The 15,000-nt window shown below is 44.5% G+C and overlaps 1 protein-coding gene across 1 annotated transcript in view; it reads right to left on the reverse strand.

Annotated features, from left to right (window-relative positions):
• The window catches only part of sobpa (sine oculis binding protein homolog (Drosophila) a), a 53,506-nt gene that overhangs the window by 19,278 nt on the left and 19,228 nt on the right, over positions 1-15,000 (reverse strand).

Below are 15,000 nucleotides of genomic sequence, written 5' to 3' on the forward strand. Positions count from 1 at the left end.
ATGGCTTCCAAACCCAGAGGGCCACTGCAGCTGTGCATGTGCCAGTTTCCATCTGGGCATCTACACAAGACCAGGTGTGTGTGAATAAGTGTGTGTGTGTGTGCATGTGTGTGTGTTCCAGCCTGCTTGCTTGCATTTCCTTTATGTGTATATGCCTCACCTTCTGAGAGGAGGTCTGCATCCCCAAGGATGCACCACACACATACAAAGGCACACAAAACACACAAGTGCAACAAACAGACACACACACACACACACACACACACACACACACACTCCCTGCAGGGAGAGGCACATTCATAGGACAGCCCCTCCTTCTGTCCTTTCATTAGTTTTTCTCCCCATTTTTCCATCTACAGTCTCCAGCCTCTAACTGTCACCATTATCAGCAGAATGGCCGCTCTCTGGCGACCTGGGCATTGATGAGATGCTCTATGTGCTTAACTGCTGTGCCACAGGATGACCTTCCCCTTCCAGCTCAAGCAATTACTGGTACCCCTTGATAAGTTCGATGGGAATTTCTAGTTACAAAAGAAATCCATAACATATTAAATTGTCCTGTGTGGTGGATATATAATGGATGGTATTTAAGAATGATTATGTCAGACCTACGATGAAATGTGTAATTGTACAGTTTCCCTTAGAGCACTGCACTAGAGCACTGTAGTCTTTACTGACAGCTTAGTCCTGTGACAGTAGAAACGAGGCAAGAGTGTGTGTGTATGTGTGCATGTGTGTGTGTGTGTGTGTGAGAGTGACAGTGTGCTGAATGTGTCAGAGAGAGCCTCATGTCTTTTCTGTAATTCCTGCCTTGTTGTCTGGCACTGGCTGCCTGCTCCTGTGTCTTTGCTGGCAGCTATGAAATAATCACCCACCGCTGTGAGTCACAGGAGGACCCATGGGTGGCTGGCCGACTTTACCAGACTAGTACTTCACTTAGCCATATACGTGCTCTCATTCACACACACACACACACACACACACACACACACACACACGTGCACAAAGACAAAGAGAGAGACAGCAAGAGCAAGCAAGAGAGAGAGAGTTTGTATGCACCCTCATTTACTTGAACATTCACTCACTTACTCACCTTACTGTCTACATCCCTCAGTGTCTTAATCACATACACGCACACACACACACACACACACACAGACACACACACGCGCACGCACACACACACACACACACACACACACACACACACACACACACACACACACACACACAGTCGCCTACTCTCACACAATACACACCTTTAATCATCAAACTTTAACTCCCTCATTCACCAACTCCCTACCTCCCGCCCCTAATCAATCATTCAGACACTCATTCATTCACCTAAGAGGACTCAGTCACTGAGCAATTTGTCTAACACACAAACATCCTAAACCCCCACACCAACAGAACTGATAACTCACTCACTCCTTTACTCACTCACTCTCTCACTCCTTTACTCACTCATTTACTCAGTTACTCACTCACTCACTCACTCACTCACTTACTCTCTCACTCACTCACTCACTCACTCATTTACTCACTCACTCACTCACTCACTCACTCACTCATTTACTCACTCACTCATTTACTCACTCACTCACTCACTCACTCACTTGCATGGGCGTAGATTTAGGGTGGGACGCTAAGGACTAGTCCTAATCAAAATTTTAAGATGACAAAATTGTCCCCACCAATATTTTAGCGAACTTATTTGTACTGCTGATCATTCCGACAGCCAGCACGACAATACAAGAAACGTCAGGGTTATCTGACACGCAGGCTACACGCATGGAGAATGCCAATGCACAGGCTACTTTGCAGTGGCAGTCAAGCGAGCAGGTGTGTCAACGACAACGGTAAGTTACCAGGGCTGTCTGCCAATACATACCCCATAAAAGGCCAAAGTAAAAAATTTTGATATTGAATTTGACTGACAGAGCTTTCAATTCAGCAGCCGTGGCCTACTGTTTAGCGCTTCGGACGTAACCGGAGGGTTGCCGATTCGAACCCCGACCCCTCATTGCTACCCAAGCGCTGCTGTTGTTGCAGGCAGCTCACTGCGCTGGGATTAGTGTGTGCTTCACCTCACTGTGTGCTGAGTGTTTCACTAATTCATAGATTGGGATAAATGCAGAGATTATATTTTCTTAAATGCAGAGATTAAAATATACTTATACTTACTATTAACCACATTATAATCAATAGGCCAAAATCATAATTGTGTATCTGTGCCGAATTTCGTAATTCAAGTGCAGTGTAGAACTGAATAAGAAAATCATAAGGCTGTATATCTTGAACTTCCAGTATGTGAGAAACTTGACTTGCCTTAATATCTCCAACCTCAAGTATGCAGCTAATAAGGAAATAGAATTGTTATTTAATTTAACAGGGTGAACTTCTCCCCACTGTGCAATGCAGAAAAGGATGCTACAAGGAAGGGAATTCAAACACACTCAACACCTTACCATCTATTGATGTCATTGTGGTTCATTGAGATATCTGACATTTTTTCTGTTAATTGGCTTGGATACAAAAGGACATTGTTGCCTTTGTCGGTGTCCTTATGTGAACTTGCACAGGTAACCTTGCTCATCTTTACTTGCGTACGACTTCACACCAGTGCTTCAGGGCAGCCGTGGCCTACTGGTTAGCGCTTCGGACTTGTGACCGGCGGGTTGCCGGTTCAAACCCCGATCAGTAGGCACGGCTGAAGTGCCCTTGAGCAAGCCACCTAACCCCTCACTGCTCCCTGAACGCCGCTCTTGTTGCAGGCCGCTCACTGCGCCGTGATTAGTGGGTACTTCACTGTGTGCTGAGTGTGTTTCACTAATTCACAGATTGGGATAAATGCAGAGACCAAATTTCCCTCACGGGATCAAAAGAGTATTTATACTTATACTTAGGGCCTGTCCACACGGAGACACTTTTTAGGTTAAACGCAGAGGTTTTGCTTCGTCTTGGCCGAGCGTCCAAACGAATCCTGTAAACGCACTGCCCAAAACCGCACTTTTCTGAAACCTGGTCCCAGAGTGGAAAAATCTGAAACCGTAGCCCGTTTGAATTCGTTCGAATTCGTAGACAGCGAAACCGCACATCCTGCTTGCGTATCGATGATGTCATCGCCACACCTCAGCTGCCCTGGACTTGCACTTATAGTATTGCCTAACAATACTAGTTTTCATACATGACATTACCTACGATTACACTCCGTAAGATAAATATCACAACTGGTGCTGCGCAGCGCCGATAGCTTATGACTTGGTGGACTGAACACTGTTTTTCCCGGTGTTTTTTTATGCATTCTAGCTACTGTCAGTGACGCGAGAGAACTTAACTTATTAGGAAAGTGCGGTGTAAGTTTAGGCTACATTAATTTGTGCGTAGTGCCAGTGTCATTCATTTATTTTACATGTCTTACAACATATATACATGCATTCACAGTCAAGTGAAATCAGATATAAGCATACAAAGACGCTTAGAACTCACGTTAAGCCGATGGTAGCACACTGAATGCAAATGCGCGATTTGATGCAGGCAAACGTATTGACTGTTACTAACGAAGGTTTTATAGCAATATTATAAATGTGGCGACAGAATAGCCTAGAACTTGGGTAAGCCTTGCGTTTACTGTAGTAGCCTAATTGCGGTGATAGCCAAAACTAATGTGAATCACGGACTATCCTACAACCAAAGAAAGTAAAGGTGATTAGCAGGCCTACCTGCGTTAGCCAAATAAAGGACGGGACTGCACCCTTCACAAACCGTAAAATAAAGTTTATTAGTTTTACAGTTGACTACAGTTGACAGTTCACCATCAGTCCACACAAACAATTCTGGTTTCCTTGCACTAGCCATTTCGTCGTAGCCTATTCTGTCTGTTTGTAAAGCACAAACTTTGGTCAATTTCTGTAAAGAAACAGTGCCACCTATAGGCCTGGGGTATGAAGTAACGTGTTGAGTCGTGTTGAGATGGATCCGTTTGGACGCAAATATTCTTGATACGGTTCCAGGGAAGAGGGAGGAAAAAAAGATCGGTTTGGTACGTGTGGACTAGGCCTTATACTTCAGACCAGAGCTGATGCTTCAGCAAAGGCCGTCACTGAAAAGCTGTGAATGTCGTTGAACACAGCTGTTCTCACATTAGCTGATTGCGATAAACATTAACCATTGTTGCCTAATTACCAATTATTCATTACACCTGTGTGTAGTATCTACTTTTTTTTTTTTTTCACATATAGTATTTTGCAGTATTTTTAAAATACAAAAATACACACCAATAAAGTATTTTGATACAAAAGCCATTTCCTTCAACCCAATAAAATAAAAATGACAAAATACTATTTTGTATTTGAAATACACATTACATGTTTCAGAAATCTCTAATGTCTAAGTTTTGGGTTGCAATATACAGGTAGTGGGCTCTCTGTTAATTTTAATGAGTAGACCTAAGCCTAAAATTACAGCATTTCTATCACAATTGACCAGACTTTGACCTTTGGTCTGCTTTTAACAAAATTCTGGCTATGATTGTTCCTTGTATTGCATCATGAGCCATCACTGTGCCTATTGTTGTTAGCCTTAAGCCTAGCTCAGTCATTAAGCGCTTTCAGATATAACCTCCGGAGTATATGAGGAGGTTTGTCAAACGGAGGTCCTACCCTTCGGATGATTCAGATATGATACTAACCTGCGGACCTAATACTGACCTTATACGGACGTATGTGTGAACGACATACACGCACATTACAGAATCTCTGTGTGGTTGTCGAGTGAGGGGTGGGGGCTAGAGTTCACAAGATGCGAGATATGACGCAGAATATATGCGGCCGCTGCCTGTCACAGCTGCTTTTTATTTACAAAGTGTAGCCTATGCATTATGTAGGCTAAAGAAGAGAAATCTATTGTGCATAGGCTAATACTTGAAGTAGGCTAGTCACGTAAGTGCGCACTTGAAATTGACCTAGCCTACAGTATTTGTATGTGTGCTTCAAATAAACACATTTATCTGTTTTCAACGTTATGTACCAGAATTAGCTATAGAACCCCAAATCTGGTTTGCGTTGGAGAGAGAGAGCATGCACAAACTTTATGGTAGGCTACCAGCCAACGTTTTTAAGCAACAAACAAAATACTAACATCAATAACAGTGAAGTTGTTCATTTTTTCATGGTTTATTTTTTCCAAAAGCATCCTCTCCCCATGTGTCGCATTTACGTAAGGAGCTTGGAACAAAGTTGGGTTTACTTCGTTTTCATTTTCTCTAGGCATATATGCTCAGCAAATATCAGCGAGCTCAGCAGGTCATGAAGGCTATCAATGAACAGAAAACCGTGTTGGCTAACAATTTATTAAATACTCCTGTTATTGTCGTCAACGACATCGCTGTAGGCTACTGCCTTTTCAGCGCCTTCTGCTTATGATGATTCAGTCTTCTGAATTCGTTTGTCCTTGCCATGCAGTTGTAGGCTAACGTGTCTCTAACGTTCCCTTCAGGTGTTCTATCAAAATGTTGAATGCCCTCATGGACAGTAGCTCAGTGATGTCTGCATCTTTCCAGGTCGGAGATTTTCTGGACAGCATGCCACTCCATCATAACACTGCATTTAAGTCAGATCTAACCACATGGACGCACGAAAGAAACGTCACCAACACGCCCCCTCACACTAGGTGTGAATTTTAACCGCATGTTCTACTCCTCGTTCAGACACAGCACATTTACATAATGTCCGGAGGAAATACTAGGGGGGGAGTAGTATAAAGACCGGGTAAATTCGGACTTCCATATGACCGGTTATGTCGTTCAGATATACGGCCCCACCGTTTAACATCGGCAGAACCTCCGGTCTTACACGTATGTCTGAAAGCGATTAGTATGTTATACCACATCGCCCTCCATTAGAAGTGCAATAAGCTGCATTGAGCATAATAAACTGCATTTAGAATTCCAAATTGATTGATGATTCTGCCTTGTGCAAGTGAGAGAGCCATGTTTACACCAAGGCACCATGGGGAGAACATGAGAGGTGAAGTGACATTTTTAGAGGATTTTGGTGATGTGCTCTCATGCTGTCGCCAGGAGCAACCCCACTGGGCAAACAAGACAAAGCTAAAGTGTAAAGCCACTTTTGTTACAACAAGTCTAAACAAGCTGCATTACTTACAATAACAAGGTAAAAGTGGAAAAAGCGTAACAGATATATTTAAGTGAATGAGATACATACATATTTTCTTTCTGTGTCTGTGTGTGTATGATTACTTTTTTGATTAATTCATGTGTGTTTGTGTAAGTTTGGTGTAGGTTTATGTAAGAGTGTAAGTGTATGTGTAAGTTTGCATGTAGGTTTGTGAAAAAGTGTGAGTGTATGTGTAAGTTTGCATCTGGCATCTGTCTGCCAGGTGAGCAGATTTGCATATGTGCATACGAGTAAATGAGTGTGGCAAGTGTGCACATATTTTGTGTGAATATACATGTGTGTGTGTGTGTGTGTGTGTTTGATAGAGAGAGAGAGAGAGAGAAAGAGAGAAAGAGAGATGTAATATGTAGCTCAACCCCCCCCCCCCCCCAACTGGTCTTTTTATTTACGTGCTGTCAGCCCCCCGTGCTGCAATCAGGCATTTTACAGCTGAGCAGAATTCAGAGCAGATTTAGGGCTCAGAACTCGCCCAGCCCAGCCTGGTCCACTCACAGACCCACACACCTCACCCTCTCCCACACCTCACCCTCTCCCACACACACCTCCTAATCTCCCACACACACCTCACCCTCTCCCACACCGCCCCCTCTCCCACACACACCTCCTCCTCTCCCACACACACCTCCTAATCTCCCACAGTACAGTATTTATCAGAGTTTTTTTACAGAGCTCCGAGGAAGACACGTAGCACTTCTGTAAGATGGTCACCCGGCAGATCAACTGGAGCTGAATGAGTTATCAGACATGTCTGAAATGATACCTGCACTGGCATCAATATGACACCTTTAAATGTCACCTCTTTCCACAGATACTGCTTTGTCTCAGATATCTCCACTGAAATCTCAGCATTATAGAAAAACACGGTTGTCATATATTTCTCTCGTCTATGCCATGTGATCTTGTAGCAACGGCCTCTGTTTTGCATTTTGTGTTTTCAACTCCCTTCCTGTTCTATGGAGGTTCCTGGTGATTCTCCATTCCTCAGCTCCCCATCCTGCCACCCTATGTGGGGCAGGAGGGCTGGATGCCAGGTAGGCTGTGGGGCGGGGCAGGGGAGGGAGCGCTGCTTTGAAATGCTGATTCCCTTACGCCAGCCCCTCCAACAACACACTGGCACAGCATATGGAGTCTAGCTTCAGCAGCCATCTTTTTTTTTTTTTTTTTGTCTGGCGTTGGCAGGCGAGTTGTGGCTTTCATACATTATTCTGTTTGTGGGGATGCAGGACACATCCGTGTTGGGGAGGAACACGTGTACTGATCCAGTGAATCCCAGTCCCTCCCCACCCACCCCAGTCTTGAGTCAGGTATGTGTGCAAAGCCCTGTGCACGTGTGTGCACTCCTGATACCCAGACCAGACTCTGGGACCTCTCAGGCTCTCTCTGGGCTGCAGTTGATGTCTGAGGCTTTACAAAGGCTCAAAAAGAGGGATGGGTAGAGAAGCCTGTGCACTCCTCTGGTTTCCTTCCTCCTTCCTCTCCCTCTGTGTCTGTCTGTTCATGCTCTCTCTCTCTCTCTCTCTGTCTCTCCTGCCTCTTGTCTTTCAGCATCAGACTCGTTTCTTGTTCCTCTCTCTCTCTCTCTCTCTCTCTCCGCCTCGCTCCTCATCCTCTTCCCAGAAGAGTAAGCAGTGTAAAACTAAACATTTGTCTCATGATTGCAACTCTTCAGTGGCAGGGCATGATATTGAGTTTGTCACTCCAGAAGGGAGAATGATAATTTGTAATTATCCCTGGCGAAATAAAAACCTGAACATCCCTCAGACTGCACTGGCACCGATGGCTTGTTTCTTTTGGCTCCTCGGTCCCCTTGCTATCCCAATTTTGGCGGCGCGCGCACGTCATTCTGTTCACTTGCAATTTACGCACGCAAAAAAAAAAGCCTCCACTCCTCCCTTCTGATGTTTCCAAGGCTGCAGACCTGACCTAGAGATTCCCAGGCCCGACCAGCCGACCCGCCGGCCAGCCTCAGACACAGGCCGCAGCTCAGGGTACATATTTACACTAGAGCTGCCGCTACAGAAAAGGATATCTGTCTGTCAGACACCCAAGATGTGCCAGTCATGCTCAGAAGAACCTTAGCACCTCGGTGTGCTACGCATACCTTAGTAATGCCTAATGACTAATGACAGATGCCTAATAGGGGTGAGTGAGTGCAAGCACACATATGCATATTTGCATGTGTCCATATATGATTATGTATGTGTATGTGTGTGTATGTGTGTGTGTGTGTGTGTGTGTGTGTGTGTGTGTGTGTGTCTACTTATTCCCTTAAGAACTGAGTGATTGTGCTTGTTAAGTTATATATCACTTAAGTTAAGTGACATTGTGAAGACCTGGTGCATGCTACTGGTCCATAGGTTTGCATATGTATTGTACTGCATTCTTAATATTTGTCTCCCTGTACCATTTTCTTCATGTGGACATAAATAAACGGTTAAAATGTGTGTGTGTGTGTAGAGTAGTAACATTCCTTAGACTGGGCCCCTATCTCTGATCTCTCGCTCCGCAGCAAACATCTCCTGACAGAGAGGTTTACCACACCTCCTGAGAGAACGCCTGTCGTAGCAGAGTTATACAAATACACGCACACACACACACACACATACACACACACAGACACACACTCTCATAGGCACAGTGACAGTTTACCTACTCATCCTCTTTTTGACCCTGATTTCACCCCTACTGCACTTCCCTTCAGAAATGGAAAATGCCAGCTCACACATTCAGACATGGAACAGATACCACTTTATCTCAGATATCTCCCCTGACATCTGAAATCTCTGCAGCAAATCTCTGTGTGCCAACTCATACGTTCAGGCTGTTCATTGTGGGAAATCATCCCTGCAGGCTCGATGATGGAGCGCCTTTAGGAGGCCTCCATCTGAGGCCTGGACCTCCATGCCTCCGGGACTGCATCCACGCGCTCTGCTTGGCGATCGGGGACAGAGCCTGGGAGGTCAGCCCGCTGCGCCTCCCCCGACCACCGGCCTGGAAAGCTGCGAATTCCTGGCGCGCCAAAAAAACACGGGGCATTTAGAGTCAGAGCCACCACTGGGGGGGGGGGGGGGGGGGGGGGGGGCATATGGAAGGGGGCTGAGAGGTTGGGGTGGTGTGTGTGTGTGTGTGTGTGTGTGTGTGTGTGTGTGTGTGTGTGTGTGTGTGGGGGGGGGGGGGGGTGATGGTGGTGGAGGACTTGGTGGCGGTGGTGGGAGGGTGGAACTCGAGTCGCCCACTCACAGTTACCACAGGACAGCGGCTCGGGTTTCGCAGACGAGGCAGCTGCAGGTATTTACCGAAACGCGACGCCGCGGCCGCAGCCCACTCCCCCTCGCTACCCCGCGCCCCGTCTCGCCTTTCAGACACGCACGGACACGAGATACTTTTCAGCCGGGCTTGTTGGAAAAACTGGAGGGTTTGTTGTCGCAGCCGACCTTGTGGTGTATATGAGGGGGGATTGAAAAAAAAGGAGAGAAAGCTAGAGAGAGAGAGAGAGGGAGAGAGAGGGAGAGAGGGAGAGAGGGCTCAGAAGGGTATCGCTTACACGAGCCTCTCGCATGAATGTGAGGTCCAGGATATGGAGTCGGCGCAGTCTAAGCAAACAGGCCCTTTGTGTGCGCGGGGAGCAGCTCTCTGGCGTGTGTTCTGCCTGCAGACAACATGAAAACAGTGCCGTGGAGCCTGTTGTGGGGGCCGAGGCGCTCATGTATCTCCCGGTGAAGCCGCGGTCCCCCTCTTTGTTTCCCAAGACTCGGGTCCGGCTCACGGCCTTAGGTGCTTTATCAAAGTGAAACCGACACCAGGAATATTCTGAGCCCCAAACTCAACTCGAGCCCACTCGCAAACCCTGTACCCCTCTACCCTCCACACCCCGCTCCCCAACCTCAGGTGCACTCTGGGATTACCCCACCCAGGGTGCCGTGGGAACGCCAAACAACAACTGGTGACAACAGCACGGTAACTACGGTAACAAAGAGTGGGTGCTGTGACACTGTGAAGGTGCTTGAAAGAGAAAAAGGGAGATGAAAAAGGAAAGAGAGAGAGAGAGAGAGAGAGAGAGAGCACGAGTGAGTGAAGAGGAAAGATGCGATGACATGCTGGCTATCCTCTTCTGTGCAACACATAAACAAGTTTAAAATTATTGCCCTTGAGTGACTCTGTTTATGTTGCGCCGGCTATCGCCTGCCTAGTATAGCAGGCTGCTCCGGCAGGCACAAAAGCCAATAAAAATGGACACGCATACCAGTGATGGAGTGAGGTTAGCAGTTTCACTGCCGCATCCATGTTTACTGTTTCACATGATTAGGATGGTGAGGTCAAAATGACAGAAATGAATTGAAGTCAATCCCTGATTGAATTTCACATAACCGATTTGCTCATTTAATTACACACAAATTAAAAATGAACTCTTCCATGCAAGCTCTGCAGGCATCAAATTTAGATAACTGTGGGCTGGCTGTTGGGCACAGGGAAAGACTGGCACACCCCCAACCACCACGTCACCACCCACCATCCACACACACACACAGATAAAACGTGTCCCATTCCAAGTCAGCATCCCCAGTTTGTCGATTCAAGCAAACAAACTCAGTCTACCAATGAGCACAGTCCCTCTGACTTGACATGACTATTATTCACCTGGGAGAGTGAGAGAAGAGAGAGAGAGACAGTGCATGAATGAAATGGGACAAAAGAGAGGGAACAAGATGAGAGAGAGAAAAAAAGACTAGAAAGAGAGTGAGAGGGAGAAAGAGAGAATAGAAGAGAATAGAAGTGCAAAACAAATACACACATATATGGAGCAAGAGGGAACAAGAGAAAGGAGAGAGAGAGAGAGAGAGAGAGAGAGAGAGAGAAGATCATTTTTTCAGTGGCCAGTCAAGGCAGCCAAAGCCAACTGGGGGTCTGCTCCTAAACACAGCATCATGCTACACCACGTTTCACAGGGCAAACATTCAGAGGGCCCTGGACAGCGCTAAATCTGCTTTTACAGCTCCGTCGATATGTTTATGTTTGAAGGGGAATATTGCTGACCGCACAACGTGATTTTGCCTGCAGTGCAGCTTTCATTGACGTGTTATGCCCCTTAGCATCGATCGCTTCCCTCCATTCAGACTCCACAGCTCTTGCCTGTTCATTTCATCTGTTCCCAGGAAAGAGGGAAGCAGACAGACTGGTGGGATTTACTTTAATGGATGAATTGGAAAGATCCTCACCATTTGTTCACTACAATAAATATCATGGTTAAACAATTTCATGTCTGACAGGGAATTCCATTTTTAAAAAGAATATTTTCAGAAGGGGTACAAATTCATAGCCTTCTAAGTCACGAAAGACGTTCGGCAAAGTACAATTTGATGGAAAACACAGGGTGGATATCCTGTGACAGAGGATTGTTTTTGGAAACCCCAACTGAAGTTCTCACTTTTCAGAAAATGACAGCTTGTCAAAGTCAGATTCCTGATGTGCTCCCGAGAAACTGTGGAACACTCAGGGACTCTCTTGAGGAAAGTGGAAAGGTCAGACTTTTATAGGCTTTTAACAGTGGCTGGGTATGTTTTGTGGTTTGTGTCTGTGTGTGTGCATGTGTGTGTGTGTGTGTGTGTGTGTGTGTGTGTGTGTGTGTGTGTGTGTGTGTGTGTGTGTGTGTGTGTGTGTGTGTGTGTGTGTGTGTGTGTGTGTGTGTGTGTGTGTGTGTGTGTCTGCACGCCTGCATGCATAAGCAGACCTTTTTTCGCAGCACAGAAGCAGGTGGGAAACAGAAAACACCTGCCGGACAGAAATGCTCAAGAAACGCTTAGCTCTCACTTCTGGTTTGAGTGCTGCCAGCCTAATTACCACTCAGTCCACTCCACTTAATTTGACACCAGTGACACTGTACTGAGATCAGGGGATAGCTCATCTCTGTCCAGTGCAAAGGGAGGCTCCATTCACTTGGAGCATAACATAACTAGGGCAACTACAGTATTATAGAGTGTCTCTATTTATTCATTCATTAATACAGTGTCAACAAAATCCCTGAGTCAAGCAATATAGCAATACAGGCCCAGGTGCCTAGTGGAGGAATCACCAGGGACAGAGGGAAGGGCTGAGCCGAAAGGAGCACCTGTGGCCCAACACTGGTGTTACATTTGCATCCAAACCATTATAGTCTAGGCAATCTGTGAGAAACACAATCACCCAACCCAAAACTAATTGCAACAGAAATTAAATGAATGGGAAATGAACCTTCCCATATCACATACTAAAAGTCCATAAAAATCTAAGTGGTGGAACATGTCAAAATTGGAATTATCTGTGCATGGGTCAATGGCCAAAAGCTGCACCTTTGGCAGTTTTACTGAACTTTCATAGTACAGGGGATATGTGAAAATTAGGTCAAATTATTCCATAAAGGCATGGAACTTTAGTGAACAGTTTGGAGCCCTGAACATTTTCAGATATTAAACCATTATCAAAAAACCCTAATGGTCGCTGTGGCAACAATTAAATGTTCCGCTATGATTGAATTAAACCTATATTTTGCATCATATCTCCTGAACCAAACATGGTATCTCAGAATAAGTGATGTCTACTCCCAGGGATGGGCATTTATGATACAAGTATTACATATTTTCTATGTATTTTCTAATTTGTATTTGATTGGGTTGAAGAAAATGGCTTCATATTTTGTATCAAAATACTTAGGTGTGTATTTTTGTAGCTTAAAAATATTGACAAATATTTTTGGTAAAAAACAATACTTTTGGTGATGTGATGAAATCATAAAAGAAGAATGAATGTAGCCTCTGACTGGTGCTGACTTAGTAATTTGCCCACACTTGTGATTCAGGAAGATGATCCAGTGCAAGATGAGTAACATAATACCCCCCCCCCCCCCCCCCGACTGCCTGGACAAAAATACATCAAAATGTATTTTAAAATAGAACATCAAATACCCTAATTTTAAGTCAAAATAAACTACAAAATACATTAGCCACACCATGTATCAAAATAAAATACTGTATTTTTGTATTTTGAAAGTACTAAAAATACTCTTTAAATGGAGCATCCATATCTGTCTATTTAATCTATTCCTTCATCAGTACGCTGACTCTGTTGATTATGTGGACAGTGTTTGATAGCAACAGATTTTCTCTGCCTACGAGACATGCCATAAACTGCAAACAGTCAACAGATCAACTATGCAGACCTGCCTGTTACATCTCATCGCCTAAATATCAGAGATGCACTCAAAAAGTCACAACTGAACTTGTCAAGCGGTACAAGCGGTTTCTGACATCGTCAATGCATGCCCAGATTGAGCAGTGTTGCAGGGAAACCCAAGGGAAGTTCAGGGAAGTTCACAAGAAACTTGAGGTTGGCATGAGAGGTGTCATGAGAGACAAGTCTGGGCAAAAGTCAGAGACTACTGTATATTGATTGTTTTGCACTTTTATGATGTCATCATCACATCACCAAAAGTAGGCTATTGGTTTTACCAAAAATATTTGTCAGTATTTTTAAACTACAAAATTATGGCTGTTGGCTGCAGCAACTCGAGCTAGGTAGTACTGATTTTTTTTGTGTTTGTGTTTTGTGTTTGTCAATTTTGATCCAATTTGACCGCTTTGCTATGTTGCCCACCCAAAATGTCTACATTGGTACAACATCGGCAAGTGCGCAGTGACAAGAAGATATCATCACCTGGTGATAAACAGGGACCGGTGGTTTGCTACATGTCATGACAGTTGCACAAGCATTCGGACAAGCACATTCAGGACTGAGGGTCAATGAACAATGGTAGCTCGCTGGCTCAAAGTAAAGAAAGCACAAGAAGTCACAACTGAACTTGTCAAGTGGTACAAACTAACCACCAAACCTACTGAGAGCCACATGTGGGCTTAAAGCAACCCAATACAGTTCTATTACCTTAAAATAATGGCTTCAAACTCATGGTACACTGACATATAATACAGAAAAGTCTCAAACATCAATGAAGTCTCTGTCAATGCATGCCCAGAATGATAATGCACTGTGTGAAGCTGTTGAGGCTACTTTTTGAGCAAAAGAAACTGACGGTAAGTTCTTAAGAAACTGGTGGTTAAAATTCTGAAGAAATTTGAGGTTGGTGTGTGTGTGTGTGTGTGTGTCTTGCACTGGGTCATCTTCCTGAATCTCAATAATCTGATCACAAGTCTGGGCAAATTATTAAGTCAGCACCAGTCAGAGGCTACATTCATACATTCATACATTCATACATTCATTCATTCACTACATTCATTCAATTAAATACAAATGACAAAATACTATTTTGTATGACATATGTAATGTATATATCATAAATTCCCATAGGGCATCACTTAGACATCGCTTACTGTATTCTGAAATACCATGTTTGGTTCAGGAGATATGATGCAAAATATAGGTTTAATTCAGTTATAGCGGAACATTTAATGGTTTTGACCTAATTTTCACATATCCCCTGTAGCCTACTATGAAAGTTCAGTAAAACTGCCAAAGGTGCAGCTTTTGGCCATTGACCCATGCACAGATCATTCCAATTTTGATATGTTCCACCACTTGGATGTTCATGGACTTTTGGTATGTGATATGGGAAGGTTTTGTGAACTAAATACAACAAAAATCGTTTCTGTTGCAATTAGTTTTGGGTTGGGTGATTGTTTCTCACAGATCGCCTAGACTATGCCGAAAATAGCACCTGTGGCCCCAACACTGGTCTTACATTTGCATCCAAACCATTATGAATGATATCCAGTATTACTCAAATTAATAATGAACAATTCTTAATTTCTAAAAACAC

Source organism: Alosa sapidissima, chromosome 19 (assembly GCF_018492685.1).
Source record: "Alosa sapidissima isolate fAloSap1 chromosome 19, fAloSap1.pri, whole genome shotgun sequence".
NCBI lineage: Eukaryota > Metazoa > Chordata > Actinopteri > Clupeiformes > Clupeidae > Alosa > Alosa sapidissima.